At 36.5% G+C, this 20091-nt stretch overlaps 1 long non-coding RNA gene across 1 annotated transcript in view; it reads left to right on the top strand.

Moving 5' to 3' along the window:
- LOC128638116 (uncharacterized) overlaps positions 1 to 19494 on the top strand; it is a 63153-nt gene extending 43659 nt beyond the window's left edge. The window contains exon 3 of the long non-coding RNA XR_008399048.1: positions 19208 to 19494. This is a non-coding gene — a long non-coding RNA (uncharacterized LOC128638116). The remainder of the gene's footprint in view (positions 1 to 19207) is intronic.
- Positions 19495 to 20091: the final 597 nt, after the last annotated feature.

The raw sequence follows: 20091 nt of genomic DNA, 5'->3' as shown, positions 1-20091 counted from the left end.
AACTAACTAAAGTATAAAATATCCTGTAACTGTCTAACATGCTTCCCAAAAATATCCCCACACGTATACCCCTCTATCCGCAATCCCCCCTCTCACTCCTAACAATAAATGTATTAACCCCTAGACCAACAATCCCCCACAACGCAATAAGCCTAATTATTAACCCCTAAACCACCATAGCCCACACCGCAATAAACCTATCCTAGTATTAACCCCTAAACCGCCGCTCCCGGACCCCGCCGCCACCTATATTAAATGTATTACCCCCTAATCTGAGCCCCCTACACTGCCGCCACCTATATTAAATATATTAACCCCTAATCTGATCCCCCTACACCGCCGCCACCTATATTAACTATATTACCCCCTAATCTGATCCCCCTACACTGCTGCCACCTATATTAACTATATTACCCCCTAATCTGAGCCCCCTACACCGCCGCCACCTATATTAACTATATTACCCCCTAATCTGATCCCCCTACACCGCTGCCACCTATATTATCTATATTACCCCCTAATCTGAGCCCCCTACACCGCCCCCACCTACATAAAATATATTAACCCCTAATCTGACCCCCCTACACCGCTGCCACCTATATTAAATATATTACCCCCTAAACCTAAGTCTAACCCTAATACCCCCTAACTTAATTATTATTTAAATAAATCTAAATAATATTAATATTATTAACTAAATTATTCCTATTTAAAACTAAATACTTACCTATAAAATAAACCCTAAGATAGCTACAATATAATTAATAATTACATTGTAGCTATTTTAAGGTTTATATTTATTTTACAGGTAACTTTGTATTTATTTTAACCAGGTACAATAGCTATTAAATAGTTCATAACTATTTAATAGCTACCTAGTTAAAATAATTACAAAATTACCTGTAAAATAAATCCTAACCTAAGTTACAAATACACCTAACACTACACTATCAATAAATTAATTAAATAAACTACAATTATCTAAACTAAAATACAATTAAATAAACTAAACTATATTACAAAAAAACAAACAAACACTAAATTACAAAAAATAAAAAAAGATTACAAGAATTTTAAGATAATTACACCTAATCTAAGCCCCCTAATAAAATAAAAAAGCCCCCCAAAATAATAAAATTTCCCTACCCTAAACTAAATTACAAAAGTAATCAGCTCTATTACCAGCCCTTAAAAGGGCCTTTTGCGGGGCATTGCCCCAAAGTAATCAGCTCTTTTACCTGTAAAAAAAGAACAACCCCCCCCCATTACAACCCACCACCCACAACCCCCCACTCTAAAACCCACCCGAACCCCCCTTAAAAAAAGTCTAACACCCAAGTGGTCCTTACCTGTCCTGAAGACCGGTGGAGAAGGTCCTGTTTCAGGCGGTGAAGTCTTCTGCCAAGCGCAACCTCTTCTTCTTCCAGGAACCAGCCGGCACGGAGCGGAGGAGTTGAAGACCGATGACCGTGGAGCTGAAGACCGTCCACTCTGGAACTGAAGACCGGCGATGCTGGAACTGAAGATCGGCAACGGTGGAACTGAAGACCGTGGAGCCATGGAGCGTGGAGGATCCTCTTCATACGATCTCCGCCATACACTGAATAGGAATTCAAGGTACGCAATTAAAAATGGCGTCCCTTAAATTCCTATTGGCTGATTTGAGCCTTCAAATTCAAATCAGCCTATCGAATGAGAGCTACTGTAATTCTATTGGCTGATTTGAATAGCCAATAGAATAAGAGCTACTGACATTCTATTGGCTATTCAAATCAGCCAATAGAATTACAGTAGCTCTTAACCTGTTGTAGCCTGTGGCGCTCCTATACAAACACTTTGTATTAGATTTCTTTTAGGACCTTATTAGGGGGTCTGTTTATAGTGTAGCAGGTAAACTATTCCAGGCGCTAGTTGCTTACTCCCCATTTTGCTATCTAGTCCAATAGATGAGCCAAATAAATCCTCAAAGTCCGATAATAGACTAGGGTGTAGTTGGTCTCTTGGTTACTGAATGTAGATTAACAGCTTCCGAAGTCTGAAATCCACACAGGCTGCACTCTCCCTTCTCCTTCACAAGGTAGCAATTCTAGACAAATTTAAAAACACAAAGAGGCACCAAAATGTGCGTATCAGTAAGTTCACACCGTCAAGATGTACAAAATAAGCACAGAGTACTCACATTTAGAAGGAGCACACCAATGTGCTTGTAGGCGCAGGCCGGTTATCAAAGCTAACCAGCTGGTTGACCCTTGGTGCTGGAACTGGAAACCAGGAAGTAGATGGAGATCTGGTGTTCTATGGCCATTATATAGATGACCTTGGGCCCGATCCGATATGCAGCGTCGCCCGCAAAAGCCGGCAATGCCAAATTTTGTGCTGGTTTGGTAACCTAACGCATGCGCAATGTCTATCTACCTGTCAACCGCAATCCCCCACCGCAATACCTAATAAAGTGTTTAACCCCTAAACCGCCGCTCCCGGACCCTGCCGCCACCTACATTATATGTATTACACCCTAATCTGATCCCCCTACACCGCCGCCACCTACATTAAATGTATTACCCCCTAATCTGACCCCCCTACACTGCCGCCACCTATATTAAATATATTACCCCCTAATCTGACCCCCCTACACCGCCGCCACCTATATTAAATTTATTAACCAATAAACTGATCCCCCTACACCGCCGCCACCTACATTAAATGTATTACCCACTAATCTGACTCCCCTACACTGCCGCCACCTATATTAAATTTATTAACCCCTAATATGATCCACCTACACCGCCGCCACCTATATTAAATATATTACCCCCTAATCTGACCCCCCTACACAGTCGCCACCTATATTAAATTTATTAACCCCGAATCTAATCCCCCTACACCGCCGCCACCTATATTAAATATATTGACCCCTAAACCTAAGTCTAAACCTAACACCCCCTAACTTAATTATTATTTAAATAAATCTAAATAATATTAATATTATTAACTAAATTATTCCTATTTAAAACTAAATACTATGTTGTATATACTATACAACAGGTTAATATACCAACAACACCACTAGTATCCTAAAGGTGTGCCTAAATATTTCTCAACCAACAAGGTTTGAAAAATTGAACAATGTTTAATTCACATATAAATAAAACATTAAGAAAAAACATTAAAACATAGAACCATTTAAAACGTCTATTAAAAAACTTTAAAAGGAATAGGCAACAATGATCAAGGCTTATAGTTAAATTCAACTTGTACAATAGAACTCATGAGGTTTAAAAATCCATTTGTCTAAGCAGATATCGATTAATTAATCCAAAATAAGTGCATCAATACTAATAGTGAGTAATCCTCTCATATCCCAGAGAAGTTAACACCTATATCATAGTACATATAAATCAAGCACTAGTATGATAACCCAATTGTGGGAATAGAGAAGTGCGTGAGAGATAAAAAAAATGTGAGTCAAAAATAGAATAAAAAAAAATAAAAAAATAAATAAATCAAAAGATGTAATTCTCTGTGCGAGAAAAAAATGAACAAAAAGGGTGTGTGAAGATCAAATACCGGTATGATCAATAGAAAATAAAAAATAAATAAGCAATTGCTATATACAGCTATGTGTAATAAAATAATTACCACATGTGTGGAACTAACCACAGTGACCTTAATAATAGACCCTTATCTCTAGGGTACTATCCTACAATTAATCTCTAATAACAAATATATCTAAACATCGATCTAATAGTGAATAACACAAATAAATAAATAATGAACAATTTGTCCCCAAAAAAGTCCCAACTGGATATATAATGTCCAAAATGCTGATCCAATGAAAATAGTCCTATATTAGTGATGATGGTCCCGGTGTCCTGGTCTAGAGTGAAAGCGATATCCTATGGGATAAACAAGAAAATACACCTAACAAAGAAGGCCTATGGGATAAGGTCTATTGGTAGTAGGCTTACCGAAATTGCCATGGTCCTGATAGTATATGAGCCTCACAAATCCGTTCTGGATCGTCTACGCATTTCGGCCCTTGAATAGGGCCTTTTTCAAGACATAATGAGGCTCAAATACTTGCTAACCTAGTATACCTCTTGTTGTGGGTGTTGCTGCTCAAAAAAGGCGCCAAACCATACTCGTGGCAAAAAAAGCGCCAAACGATATGTCTAAAAGGTCCAATCAACCTCCAATGTCAGCCGCACTTCCGGGGTTAAAACCGGAAGTTGATCCTAACCGGAAGTTGAATTGTCGGATATATCCGGTACTTCCGGTTATTGCGGATCCATTTTATTTGTGGGCATAATGAAGGCAGATGTGGGCAGGTAGTTAACATCAAACTTGTATTCGTAACAACTCCATTCTAGTTCAGGATATACATGAACAGATGCAAGTTAATAATATAAAACGGACTTTTATTTATTACAAATCCGACCAATATACGACCTATTAAGGACCTATATATGCTAATTTACAAACAAGTAGACTTTCAAGTCAAATAATTTTAACAGTATTTCCAACAGGGAATTGATTTCAACATTACGTGTTATAATTCGCTGGCTATATATACTATTCAAATGAGACTATATGTTTGAGTATACAATTAGACAATTGTCTATTTTAATTATGATTCCAAGAAATTCAAAAAATAATAATAATTTGCTGATTGGTGTTATCATTACATAAGACATCTAATCCTCAATACGTTTAGTCTAAATGCTTCCTTATAGAAATATATATTTTAGGGATTTTAGGCTCATATAATTCAGGACTTACATGTTCTTTTAGATCAATATGGTTTATATGATAAAAAGTATATATGCAATAAATTCCATATTTAGAACATCATAATTGGAACTTAAAAATATAAAAATATGACCTTTGTTTAAAACAGCATACTTTCTCTTCATTAAGATATAATCTAGTTATAAATATAACTGTTAAATTATGAGCTAACTCCTAGCAACTTGCAATAGGTTACTCTCTAGATTTACGTATATAGACAGTCGTAGTCAAGGGAACGGGGAAGGATAGGAGAAATCTAATTGAGACAAAGAGATTATGTACTGATAAAGTTGGTGTTGTGATCCTAGAATAGGTGTACTATTTCGAAATTAGCATTAAGCCCTCTAGGATGGATACAATCCAAATTAAATATCCATTTAGATTCGATTTTTAACAATCTTGATCACCTCCTCTCCAATCTTTAGTTAATTTACATATCCCCATATACTTGAAGCTTTTATCACTACCTCCAAGCACTTCTTTGAAGTGTTTATATATAGGTAGATCTACTTTCTTCCACTTGATCTGTAGTAAATGTTCACAGATTCTGTCTCTCAGTTTCCGAGTGGTCTGACCCACGTACTGTAAGCCCCACCACATTCGATCAGATATACTACAAATTGGTCAGAGCATCTTATAGTCTGTTTGATATTGAATGTTTCATTAGAAACCTTGGACTTGCAAGTGTCTTTTCTCATCCCATGGGTGCATGCCTTGCATGAATGGCACGGAAAAAATCTAATTTCTTTCCCAATACTCCCATAGAGTTTGTGGTTGTCCTTTTCTTTGGGATACTGGGAGCCAGGATAGCCTTTAAGTTGTTGGATTTTCTGTAAATAAAGCGTGGATGTGATGTGAGATGTTCTCCCAAGATGTCATCATCTTTCAAGAGATGCCAGTGTCTTCTTTTTATATCTTCAATTGATCTTTTACTTTCGCTATATTGTGTGATGAAGGGAACCATTAGATCTTCTGGGCCATCTTTATTTACATCTTGTTTTGGTTTATAAGTCAATAGGGTATCTCTTTTTATACTACTTATCTCTTTGATGGTATTGTTGATGAGACATTCATCATAGCCTCTTTCTAGGAATCTTGTCTTCAATACCGAAGATTGTTTCATCCACATTTTCTCACTTGAGCAGTTTTTTCTTATCTCATCAACTGCCCCTTTGGAATGTTGGAGATCCATTTTCTATGGTGACAGCTTGTCTGATGGATATAGTTATTCGAATCAACCTCCTTGAAGTGAGTTGATGTTTCTATTTTCCCATTAGTCACCTGGATGTTCAAATCTAAAAAGGTTATATGATCTTTAGTTATAGTATTGGTGAATCTCAAATTTGACTCATTAAGATTCATAACCTCTAGTGTGTTTGAAGTCCTCCTCACTCCCTTTCCATATTATTAGGTCATCTATATACCTCTTATAAAGGACCAGATCCGTGCCCGCTGGGCAAGATTCCCAAAAAATGGTTTCCCATTTGCCCATATAGAGATTGGCGTAGCTGGGCGCGAACCTGTTCCCTATTGCTGTACCACAAATTTGACGGTAAAACACTTTATCACAATAAAAATAATTGTGTTTAAGAATGTAATCTATACCATCTAATATAAACGTACTTTGGGACTGAGGCATGTTTTCATCTTTGTCCAAATAGTAGCTGATGGATTCCATACCCATCTCGTGAGGGATTGAGGTATATAGTTATGTTACATCACTGGTGACCATAATGTAATTCTCATCCCATTCTATGTCCCTTAATAGGTTCAAGATTTCGGTAAAATCTCTCAAGTAAGATGGCAATGACCTGACATATGGTTGTAGCTTTTTAACGATATATTCCGATAGGTTACTTGACAAAGATCCAATGCCTGATATTATTAGTCGCCCAAATGGATTGACCAAACTTTTATGTATCTTGGGATGTTTTATAGTCAAGTAACTAGCCTCTTTGTCATTCAAGATACTGATGTTGTTGGCTTCTGTGAGTAGAAGATCTAGAGTATTCTTATAATCATTCGTAGGGTCAGTTCTCAGGGTTTCGTATGTCTCCTTATCTTCCAGGATCCTCTTGGATTCCTTCACGTAATCCTCTTTGTTTAATTTCACTATCCCTCCACCCTTGTCCGCTGATTTAATAACGATGTCATGGTTATGTTCCAATTTAGATATTACTTTAAGTTGTTTCGCACTGAGGTTCTTTTTGTGTGCCTTATTGGATTTTAATCTCTTGATGTCATTACAAACCATGGTTTCAAAAGTCTCGATAGCTGGTCCCTTACAGTGGGTGGGATAAAAGAGGGACTTGGGTCGGAGGTCCGAGTGTATGAACTGATTTTCATTCGAAGGTCTCGGTATAGATGACATATTTCTTTCAACAGGGGACCTCAGAAAATATCTCTTGAGGGTTAATTTGCGTACAAATTCTTTGGTGTTAAGGTATGTCTGGAATTTGTCCAATCCTCTAGATGGAGCATATGAGAGACCTAACCCTAAGATAGCCTTTTCTTCTGGATTCAAAATGATGTTACTCAAATTAAATATACCTTTCTCTTCATTTCCAGTCTGGCCGGTATCTGAGTATGATTCAACATAGTTAGGCTTCACTGTTGATGAGTCCAGTTTGGATCTGTTCTTAAATCTGAACCCTGATCTTCGTCCCCAATGTATCTTCTTTTTATTGGGGTATCTACATTTTCCAACGTTACCTGTTTTCTTTTCTCTTTTTGTTCTATTATTTGTAGATTGTTGTGACCCATCTCTAAAAAAGAATTGGAGGAGGATGCTTGATTGTTATCTTCTCTAGGGGTATCTCCAGTCTCTCTAAATGAGGGAGTCATTAGGGGAGAGAATCTATTAGGTGTTTCTCTATAATTTCCTTTCCACTCATTTTGTTTTCTTTGATTTCCCTGGAGGTGGTAATCATCCATCTAATGTTGTCGTTGTTGTCTGGGTGGGTTTCTTTGTTGGTACTTCCTTATGGACTCATTGTAGTTGATGAATTCAGGTTCATCAAATTGTTGGTGATATTGTCCTTAATTCTCTCTAACTCGATAGGGTTGATATGGTCTATTTGGACGCCCATTGTACCAATATGATGGAAGGTACTCCCTTCTGGATTCGTATTGGGGCATATTATCAGATCTATAATTTCCATGTGATCTGTGATAATTGTTCCTCTGCCAATTCTCCTTATGTATGAAATGGCCCCTATTGAAGGGTCTTAGATTACTTTCATTGTAATGAAATTTGTTGGTTATACCTCCTTGGTAGCCACCTTGATATTCCTTATTTTGAAATCTCTGTTGTTGTATTCTATTATTCCTATTATAGACGTCATACTAATCTGTACTATAAATTACAAATTATACACCTATTAATTTTAGGTGAAATAAATTGATCCTCACATATAGAATAAGTAAAAATTCCTCTTTAAATTAATACCTTTCTATACTTGCATATAAGAACCTCCCACATTAGCACTCAAAGATATAAATTTAAAGGGAGACCAATATAAGTCCATAAAATCCAAATAAGACTGCTACAAAATTAAAGCAATGGTACATTTACCAAACTGTCCAAAATAATGCATCAAAGAAAAGAATATAACAATAAAAATGTTGTATCAATGAAATTAGACACGCACAATTAATTTTAAAATATGTTTTTTGCAAAAAAACTCTTTAACTCCCAACTATAAGAGGCAACAAATATTTAATTGTTCTAATACCTACAAGTTTTTAAAAAGTTTTTTAAACATTTTTACATTTCAAAAAAATGTCCATTAAAATTATCAAAATATTTTATTAATGTTTCCTATTTTATAAATGTCATATTTTATTTATCAATTTTCCTATGTTCAAGGTAAAACTAAGGTCCTTTTTTCAACATAATAAAATTAATTGCTACAAACCTATGTAGTTACCAATCAATTTGCTGATTGGCTGATCCAGATTTCAAATTGCTCCAATGAAATCACGCCTACACCTTTAAAAACTCAAGACCAGCACACCTTGGGCATCTTGATAAAGGCTGAAGCCGAAACGCGTAGATTTGCCCCTAGTGTGCACTCCAACAACTCAAGTCTGCATCTGAGACTACCCAGGATTGAACACGAAAAAATCTGTTACCGGTGATTGCTATACACCGAGCACCACAAGACTTAAAGTGGACACTCACCAGACCTGAAGCTCCAGCAAACCTTGAAAAAGGTATACAGCTCCAGCAACTCTTAATAAAAGATTTTTATAACCAACAGGTGGTCTGAAACTCCTGCAAACCTTTCCTAGGTAAACAGTTTCACTACAGATCAACCATCAATCACTGAAACTCCAGCAAACCCTGGGAGGGTATATAGTTTCAGCTACAAACAGACACCTACAAAGAGAAGCGTTCAAACACCTCGCGCAACCAGAAAAATAGAAACTCCAGCAAATAAATACAAGGTAAACAGTTTCTATAATTAAGTCATACCAACAACTGAAACTCCTGCAAACCAAGTCTTAGATAACAGTTTAAATATACAGAACCAAGTTTTATCAACAACTGAAACTCCTGCAAACCCAGTTTAGGTAAACAGTTTCAGCATCTTTACCATTCAGTAGCTGTTATCTTCATCTACAATTTCTATCTACAAGTTTCAACTACAGAGGAAAAATTATTTTATTCACATAAAGGCTTGTCTGTTTCAACCAATCAGACACCTGGAAAAATTATTTCATGCAAACTGTGAGTAATTTCATTTCCAACTAAAAGTCACATCTAAAGTCACATCAAAAGATACTTGCAATTCATCAGATGAACATTTATTTCCACCTCCTACGTTACATATAGAACCAAGTTTTATCAACAACTGAAACTCCTGCAAACCCAGTTTAGGTAAACAGTTTCAGCATCTTTACCATCCAGTAGTTGTTATCTTCATCTACAATTTCGATCTACAAGTTTTAACTACAGCGAAAAATTATTTTATTCACATAAAGGCTTGTCTGTTTCAACCAGACACCTGGAAAAATTATTTCAAGCAAACTGTGAGTAATTTAATTTCCAACTAAAAGTCACATTTAAAGTTACATCAAAAGATACTTGCAATTCATCAGATGAACATTTATTTACACCTCCTACGTTAATTATTTTAACTTAATCTGTTTTTATCATATGCTTTGAACACTATAGCATGAATTTATTGTGAATTTATTGTCAATTTTAACTTGTGATTAAGGAATTTTAATATATAATATACGCAAGGTAATAGAGCTCTTTACCACTTATTATCCTATCAGAATATATTATCTAGTCCAATATTGTTTTGTATGGCAACAATTAAATATTTTGTTTTTTAACCTCTTGTAGTCATATTTTCACTATTTTTCACCCAATTTTCACCTATTTGTTTACCTTATCACAGCGCAATATATATTATGATTGAATTTTGAAACCAATACGAGAAGCTCATTTAAAGGTCACGGTAACACATATTATTTATGTATTGAAATACACACAGCTCCCCTCACTTGTTTTTTACCCCATCGATCCCTCACAGTTGTTTGAAGGAACAGCTGTTTATCAGGGTTGAGCTGTCTCAATCCAATAGGTGCACTCACTCTTAACTGTTTTTCACTATTATTCCTATTATGTGGAATGTTGCTAGGGGTTTTACTACCCCCAGATCCTCCCCTTCTTCCAATATATTCATTGTTGGAATGTATTTTAGGGGGTTCTTCAATCCAATCTCCCTGGGTTGGGGGCTGAATTATAGATGTGTGTTGAACTGATTCTGATGACACTGTGTCGCAATTTATACCCATTTATGGAATATCTTGGGTAGTATTCAAACCTATATTTATTTTCTTAGTTTCTTTTAGCAATGGTGTCATCTTTAAGTTTATTGATTTTTGTATACAGATGTTCTTGCTTTTCTTTAAATGTTTGTGAGTCTTTGAATAGTTCCATATTTTTCTCTTCAATTAGAATTTCGGAGTCTATATGGGTTAGAAGGAGTTCCCTATATTTAATAATTAGTCTCATTAACTCTTGAGATGCCTCAGTTATAATTTTATTCCAATTTTCCATAAATTCTTTGGAGTTGGTATTAAACGAACATTCCTGAACGATCATCAGCCCTTTTGGTACAATGTTTAGCTCCAAACATTTCTTTAAAAAGGATATTCAATTTTGTACTTGGTCTCAGAGATCAGAAGTTTTTCTAAATTTTTAAATATGGTATTTATATCAGTCACAGTATTGGTGCCTGTAGAGTTTTCCCTATTTAGGGCTATGTTGATATCAGAGCTAACATCTGCTCTCAAATTTCTAATGGATAATGTGGATACCATTTCCTTAAAGGAACTATTGACCTGTATCCGGCTGCTGTTGCTACAATTAGGTTGTGAAACAGATAGCGAAATGGGGAGTAAGCAACTAGCGCCTGGAATAGTTTACCTGCTACACTATAAACAGACCCCCTAATAAGGTCCTAAAAGAAATCTAATACAAAGTGTTGGTATAGGAGCGCCACAGGCTAAGGTAAACAACAGCTTAATATACCAACAACACCACTAGTATCCTAAAGGTGTGCCTAAATATTTCTCCACCAACAAGGTTTGAAAAATTGAACAATGTTTAATTCACATATAAATAAAACATTAAGAAAAAACATTAAAACATAGAACCATTTAAAAAGTCTATTAAAAAACTTAGGAATATGCAACAATGATCAAGGCTTATAGTTAAATTCAACTTGTACAATAGAACTCATGAGGTTTAAAAATCCATTTGTCTAAGCAGATATCGATTAATTAATCCAAAATAAGTGTATCAATACTAATAGTGAGTAATCCTCTCATATCCCAGAGAAGTTAACAACAATATCATAGTACATATAAATCAAGCACTAGTGTGATAACCCAATTGTGGGAATAGAGAAGTGCGTGAGAGATAAAAAAAATGTGAGTCAAAAATAGAATAAAAAAAATAAAAAAATAAATAAATCAAAAGATGTAATTCTCTGTGCGAGAAAAAAATGAACAAAAAGGGTGTGTGAAGATCAAATACTGGTATGATCAATAGAAAATAAAAAATAAATAAGCAATTGCTATATACAGCTATGTGTAATAAAATAATTACCACATGTGTGGAACTAACCACAGTGACCTTAATAATAGACCCTTATCTCTAGGGTACTATCCTACAATTAATCTCTAATAACAAATATATCTAAACAACGATCTAATAGTGAATAACACAAATAAATAAATAATGAACAATTTGTCCCCACAAAAGTCCCAACTGGATATATAATGTCCAAAATGCTGATCCAATGAAAATAGTCCTATATTAGTGATAATGATCCCGGTGTCCTGGTCTAGAGTGAAAGCGATATCCTATGGGATAAACAAGAAAATACACTCAACAAAGAAGGCCTATGGGATAAGGTCTATTGGTAGTAGGCTTACCCAAATTGCCATGGTCCTGATAGTATATGAGCCTCCCAAATCCGTTCTGGATCATCTACGCATTTTGGCCCTTGAATAGGGCCTTTTTCTAGACATAATGAGGCTCAAATACTTGCTAACCTAATATACCTTGTGTTGTGGGTGTTGCTGCTCAAAAAAGGCGCCAAACCATACTCGTGGCGAAAAAAGCGCCAAACGATATGTCTAAAAGGTCCAATCAACCGCCAATGTCAGCCGCACTTCCGCGTTTAAAACCGGAAGTTGATCCTAACCAGAAGTTGAATTGTCGGATATATCCGGTACATCACTTCCGGTTATTGCGGATCCATTTTATTTGTGGGCATAATGAAGGCAGATGTGGGCAGGTAGTTAACATCAAACTTGTATTCGTAACAACTCCATTCTAGTTCAGGATATACAGGGAGTGCAGAATTATTAGGCAAATGAGTATTTTGACCACATCATCCTCTTTATGCATGTTGTCTTACTCCAAGCTGTATAGGCTCGAAAGCCTACTACCAATTAAGCATATTAGGTGATGTGCATCTCTGTAATGAGAAGGGGTGTGGTCTAATGACATCAACACCCTATATCAGGTGTGCATAATTATTAGGCAACTTCCTTTCCTTTGGCAAAATGGGTCAAAAGAAGGACTTGACAGGCTCAGAAAAGTCAAAAATAGTGAGATATCTTGCAGAGGGATGCAGCACTCTTAAAATTGCAAAGCTTCTGAAGCGTGATCATCGAACAATCAAGAGTTTCATTCAAAATAGTCAACAGGGTCGCAAGAAGCGTGTGGAAAAACCAAGTCGCAAAATAACTGCCCATGAACTGAGAAAAGTCAAGCGTGCAGCTGCCAAGATGCCACTTGCCACCAGTTTGGCCATATTTCAGAGCTGCAACATCACTGGAGTGCCCAAAAGCACAAGGTGTGCAATACTCAGAGACATGGCCAAGGTAAGAAAGGCTGAAAGACGACCACCACTGAACAAGACACACAAGCTGAAACGTCAAGACTGGGCCAAGAAATATCTCAAGACTGATTTTTCTAAGGTTTTATGGACTGATGAAATGAGAGTGAGTCTTGATGGGCCAGATGGATGGGCCCGTGGCTGGATTGGTAAAGGACAGAGAGCTCCAGTCCGACTCAGACGCCAGCAAGGTGGAGGTGGAGTACTGGTTTGGGCTGGTATCATCAAAGATGAGCTTGTGGGGCCTTTTCGGGTTGAGGATGGAGTCAAGCTCAACTCCCAGTCCTACTGCCAGTTTCTGGACGACACCTTCTTCAAGCAGTGGTACAGGAAGAAGTCTGCATCCTTCAAGAAAAACATGATTTTCATGCAGGACAATGCTCCATCACAAGCATCCAAGTACTCCACAGCGTGGCTGGCAAGAAAGGGTATAAAAGAAGAAAATCTAATGACATGGCCTCCTTGTTCACCTGATCTGAACCCCATTGAGAACCTGTGGTCCATCATCAAATGTGAGATTTACAAGGAGGGAAAACAGTACACCTCTCTGAACAGTGTCTGGGAGGCTGTGGTTGCTGCTGCACGGAATGTTGATGGTGAACAGATCAAAACACTGACAGAATCCATGGATGGCAGGCTTTTGAGTGTCCTTGCAAAGAAAGGTGGCTATATTGGTCACTGATTTGTTTTTGTTTTGTTTTTGAATGTCAGAAATGTATATTTGTGAATGTTGAGATGTTATATTGGTTTCACTGGTAAAAATAAATAATTGAAATGGGTATATATTTGTTTTTTGTTAAGTTGCCTAATAATTATGCACAGTAATAGTCACCTGCACACACAGATATCCCCCTAAAATAGCTAAAACTAAAAACAAACTAAAAACTACTTCCAAAAATATTCAGCTTTGATATTAATGAGTTTTTTGGGTTCATTGAGAACATGGTTGTTGTTCAATAATAAAATTAATCCTCAAAAATACAACTTGCCTAATAATTCTGCACTCCCTGTACATGAACAGATGCGAGTTAATAATATAAAATGGACTTTTAATTATTACAAATCCGACCATTATACAACCTATTAAGGACCTATATATGCTAATTTACAAACAAGTAGACTTTCAAGTCAAATAATTTGAACAGTATTTACAACCTCATGAGTTCTATTGTACAAGCTGAATTTAACTATAAGCCTTGATCATTGTTCCCTATTCATTTTAAAGTTTTTTAATAGACTTTTTAAACGGTTCTATGTTTTAATGTTTTTTCTTAATGTTTTATTTATATGTGAATTAAACATTGTTCAATTTTTCATCTACTGGACTATTTACCCACGGATATTTATTATCTTTTTGAGAGTCCATTATCTATTTTAGACTATACATTGCCTAATAGTCTAGTTTTATATTTATGTGTGTTTGTGTATATATATATATATATATATATATATATATATATATATTCCAATATTTTTTCACACATATATTTTTACACCTAATTCTGGTATTGAACGCCCCCTAGTAACTGTATGAGATGTGTCTTTTTTAATAAACTAACTGGCAGCATATCGACAAGTAAACAGGAGTATGTTAAAAAAAAAAAAATCAGCAACACTTTCTCAGCTAAACACCGTTGTTTCCTCAGGCTTATAACCCTATACCAGCAGACTCCTGTTTATATAGACCCTCCCACCCAATCAAAGTGAATGATTACCCATAATGCCCACTGCCAAACACATTTCTTAAATGCACACCTTGCAATGGGAACCACTGGCTACATTGTGACCTTATCTCAGTTTGCTAAAATGCTCATATTAAAATAATGAAAAATATAATAGATACATATAATACAGTACATATGCATACATATCACATAAACAAATGTAAAAAAGAACTATAGTAATGAGAGTACATGAAATAAGTCCATCATAATATCTGTGAAAATGATTAGTGTAAATAGATGCTATGCACTTTCAGTATTTCTTTCTGAAAGTTTAATCTGTTTTAGAAAAAAGAGTGAAGCACAACATATAAATAAAAAAAAAAAAATCCAGGCAATGGTCCATAATGTTTGTGATTCAGTTAGAAAAAAAAAATACTTCACATTTCATTCTTCATCTTGCTCTCACTGGCCTAGATTTAGAGTTCGGCGGTAAAAGGGCTGTTAACGCTCCGCGGGCTTTTTTCTGGCCGCACCATAAATTTAACTCTGGTATTGAGAGTTAAAACAAATGCTGCGTTAGGCTCCAAAAAAGGAGCGTAGGGCATTTTTACCGCAAATGCAACTCTCGATACCAGAGTTGCTTACGGACGCGGCCGGCATCAAAAACGTGCTCGTGCACGATTCTCCCATAGGAAAAAATGGGGCTGTTTGAGCTGAAAAAAAACCTAACACCTGCAAAAAAGCAGCGTTCAGCTCCTAACGCAGCCCCATTGTTTCCTATGGGAAAACACTTCCTACGTCTGCACCTAACACTCTAACATGTACCCCGAGTCTAAACACCCCTAACCTTACACTTATTAACCCCTAATCTGCCGCCCCCGCTATCGCTGACCCCTGCATTACACTTTTAACCCCTAATCTTCCGCTCCGTAAACCGCCGCAACCTACGTTATCCCTATGTACCCCTAATCTGCTGCCCTAACATCGCCGACCCCTATGTTATATTTATTAACCCCTAATCTGCCCCCCACAACGTCGCCGACACCTACCTACACTTATTAACCCCTAATCTGCCGAGCGGACCTGAGCGCTACAATAATAAAGTTATTAACCCCTAATCCGCCTCACTAACCCTATCATAAATAGTATTAACCCCTAATCTGCCCTCCCTAACATCGCCGACACCTACCTTCAATTATTAACCCCTAATCTTCCGATCGGAGCTCACCGCTATTCTAATAAATGTATTAACCCCTAAAGCTAAGTCTAACCCTAACACTAACACCCCCCTAACTTAAATATAATTTACATATAACGAAATAAATTAACTCTTATTAAATAAATTATTCCTATTTAAAGCTAAATACTTACCTGTAAAATAAACCCTAATATAGCTACAATATAAATTATAATTATATTTGAGCTATTTTAGGATTAATATTTATTTTACAGGCAACTTGGTATTTATTTTAACTAGGTACAATAGCTATTAAATAGTTAAGAACTATTTAATAGCTACCTAGTTAAAATAATTACAAAATTACCTGTAAAATAAATCCTAACCTAAGATATAATTAAACCTAACACTACCCTATCAATAAAATAATTAAATAAACTACCTACAATTACCTACAATTAACCTAACACTACACTATCAATAAATTAAATAAACACAATTGCTACAAATAAATACAATTAAATAAACTAGCTAAAGTACAAAAAATAAAAAAGAACTAAGTTACAGAAAATAAAAAAATATTTACAAACATAAGAAATATATTACAACAATTTTAAACTAATTACACCTACTCTAAGCCCCCTAATAAAATAACAAAGCCCCCCAAAATAAAAAATTCCCTACCCTATTCTAAATTAGAAAAGTTACAAGCTCTTTTACCTTACCAGCCCTGAACAGGGCCCTTTGCGGGGCATGCCCCAAGAAGTTCAGCTCTTTTGCCTGTAAAAGAAAACATACAATACCCCGCCCCCAACATTACAACCCACCACCCACATACCCCTAATCTAACCCAAACCCCCCTTAAATAAACCTAACACTAAGCCCCTGAAGATCTTCCTACCTTGTCTTCACCATACCAGGTTCAGCCAATCAGATTGAGCTCGCATTCTATTGGCTGTTCCGATCAGCCAATAGAATGCGAGCTCAATCTGATTGGCTGATTGGATCAGCCAATCGGATTGAACTTGATTCTGATTGGCTGATTCCATCAGCCAATCAGAAAATTCCTACCTTAATTCCGATTGGCTGATAGAATCCTATCAGCCAATCGGAATTCGAGGGACGCCATCTTGGATGACGTCCCTTAAAGGAACCGTCATTCGTCGGGAGACATCGGAAGAAGAGGATGGATCCGCGTCGCCTGCTTCAAGATGGACCCGCTCCGCACCGGATGGAAGAAGATCGAAGATGCCGCTTGGAGAAGATGTTTGCCGGTCCGGATGTCCTCTTCTTGCCGGATAGGAGGAAGACTTTGGACCCTCTTCTGGACTTCTTCAGTGGATGTCTAGCCCCCGCTTGGGTTGGATGAAGATATCGGAGCCAGGACGGATCGGTGAACCTGGTATGGTGAAGACAAGGTAGGAAGATCTTCAGGGGCTTAGTGTTAGGTTTATTTAAGGGGGGTTTGGGTTAGATTAGGGGTATGTGGGTGGTGGGTTGTAATGTTGGGGGGGGGGTATTGTATGTTTTCTTTTACAGGCAAAAGAGCTGAACTTCTTGGGGCATGCCCCGCAAAGGGCCCTGTTCAGGGCTGGTAAGGTAAAAGAGCTTGTAACTTTTCTAATTTAGAATAGGGTAGGGAATTTTTTATTTTGGGGGGCTTTGTTATTTTATTAGGGGGCTTAGAGTAGGTGTAATTAGTTTAAAATTGTTGTAATATATTTCTTATGTTTGTAAATATTTTTTTATTTTCTGTAACTTAGTTCTTTTTTATTTTTTGTACTTTAGCTAGTTTATTTAATTGTATTTATTTGTAGCAATTGTGTTTATTTAATTTATTGATAGTGTAGTGTTAGGTTAATTGTAGGTAATTGTAGGTAGTTTATTTAATTATTTTATTGATAGGGTAGTGTTAGGTTTAATTATATCTTAGGTTAGGATTTATTTTACAGGTAATTTTGTAATTATTTTAACTAGGTAACTATTAAATAGTTCTTAACTATTTAATAGCTATTGTACCTAGTTAAAATAAATACCAAGTTGCCTGTAAAATAAATATTAATCCTAAAATAGCTAAAATATAATTATAATTTATATTGTAGCTATATTAGGGTTTATTTTACAGGTAAGTATTTAGCTTTAAATAGGAATAATTTATTTAATAAGAGTTAATTTATTTCGTTAGATAAAAATTATATTTAACTTAGGGGGGTGTTAGTGTTAGGGTTAGACTTAGCTTTAGGGGTTAATGCATTTATTATAGTAGCGGTGAGCTCCGGTCGGCAGATTAGAGGTTAATAATTGAAGGTAGGTGTCAGCGATGTTAGGGAGGGCAGATTAGGGGTTAATACTATTTATGATAGGGTTAGTGAGGCGGGTTAGGGGTTAATAACTTTATTATAGTAGCGGTGCGGTCCGCTCGGCAGATTAGGGGTTAATAAGTGTAGGCAGGTGTCGGCGACGTTGAGGGGGGCAGATTAGGGGTTAATAAATATAATATAGGGGTCGGCGGTGTTAGGGGCAGCAGATTAGGGGTACATAAGTATAACGTAGGTGGCGGTCGGCAGATTAGGGGTTAAAATTTTTAATCGAGTGGCGGCGATGTGGGGGGAGCTCGGTTTAGGGGTACATAGGTAGTTTATGGGTGTTAGTGTACTTTAGGGTACAGTAGTTAAGAGCTTTATAAACCGGCGTTAGCCAGAAAGCTCTTAACTCCTGCTATTTTCAGGCGGCTGGAATCTTGTCGTTAGAGCTCTAACGCTCACTGCAGAAACGACTCTAAATACCGGCGTTAGGAAGATCCCATTGAAAAGATAGGCTACGCAAATGGCGTAGGGGGATCTGCGGTATGGAAAAGTCGCGGCTGAAAAGTGAGCGTTAGACCCTTTAATCACTGACTCCAAATACCAGCGGGCGCCCAAAACCAGCGTTAGGAGCCTCTAACGCTGGTTTTGACGGCTACCGCCGAACTCTAAATCTAGGCCACTGAATCTATACAAACAGACATGGTTCCCCTATTGCTTTGACTCTATGAAACAGAACAATGGGATTACTATATTTGATTAGTTTATGAAGTAAACTGTTATGCATATCATGCTCCTTACAAATTGATAACTATTAAATATGCTGCTCTTTAAACTCTCTTTTAGATTGCACTGGATTTGCTATTGAATTAAATCCTCCATATCCTGTCGCTGGACAGTCTGTCATCCTGAATGTCATTGGAGTCACTGAGAAAATACTCACATTTACTTGGTATACAGGTTCAGGGGCAGACTTTAAAAACCAAATCTTAAGTTATCATCCAGGTTCAGCATATCCACAAGTGAATGGATCTCAATATTTTGACAAGATCTTAGGATAACAGACAAAGGGGATTACACTGTGATAATACCTATTGTAAATGGTGTACTGCTAATAAAGACCGTGAACCTACCTATACACTGTAAGTAAAGTCTTTTCTGTCCATACTTTTAACTGCCATGATTATAATATTTATTACAGATATATAAATAATTTTGTATATGTTAGAGGGGATGTTTGTGTATGTTAAAAGACTCCTGTTTATATAGACCCTACCACCTAATCAAAGCAAATGATTACCCATATCACCCACAGCCATATGTCTTAAATACATATATCACAGTTTGTCCGTGCACATTGCAACTGGGACCACTGGCTACATTGTGACCCTCTCTCAGTTTTTTAAAATGCTCATATTAAAATAATGAAAAATATAAAAGATACATGTAATAAAAAATATATCAATATGCGAGGTGTCACTCCTTGTAAAGAAGAGTGGAAAAAATCATCCAATTCTGCGATTCTGTACTGCGATACAAGCCCCACCTATTGTTCATTAACAACATGAACACTAATAAAACATAACTTAATCAGGTGATGCACAAATGGTGCGTGTTCATTTTCAACTTGTAATGTGAGAGTAAGTTAACGTGGGTAGGATATTTCTATATTGCGCACTCTAAATTTAACACGCCACTTGCAATCCAGGCCATAATATACTATTTGAAAG

This window comes from Bombina bombina, chromosome 8 (assembly GCF_027579735.1).
Source record: "Bombina bombina isolate aBomBom1 chromosome 8, aBomBom1.pri, whole genome shotgun sequence".
NCBI lineage: Eukaryota > Metazoa > Chordata > Amphibia > Anura > Bombinatoridae > Bombina > Bombina bombina.
This window is presented reverse-complemented; position numbering and strand designations above follow the sequence as displayed.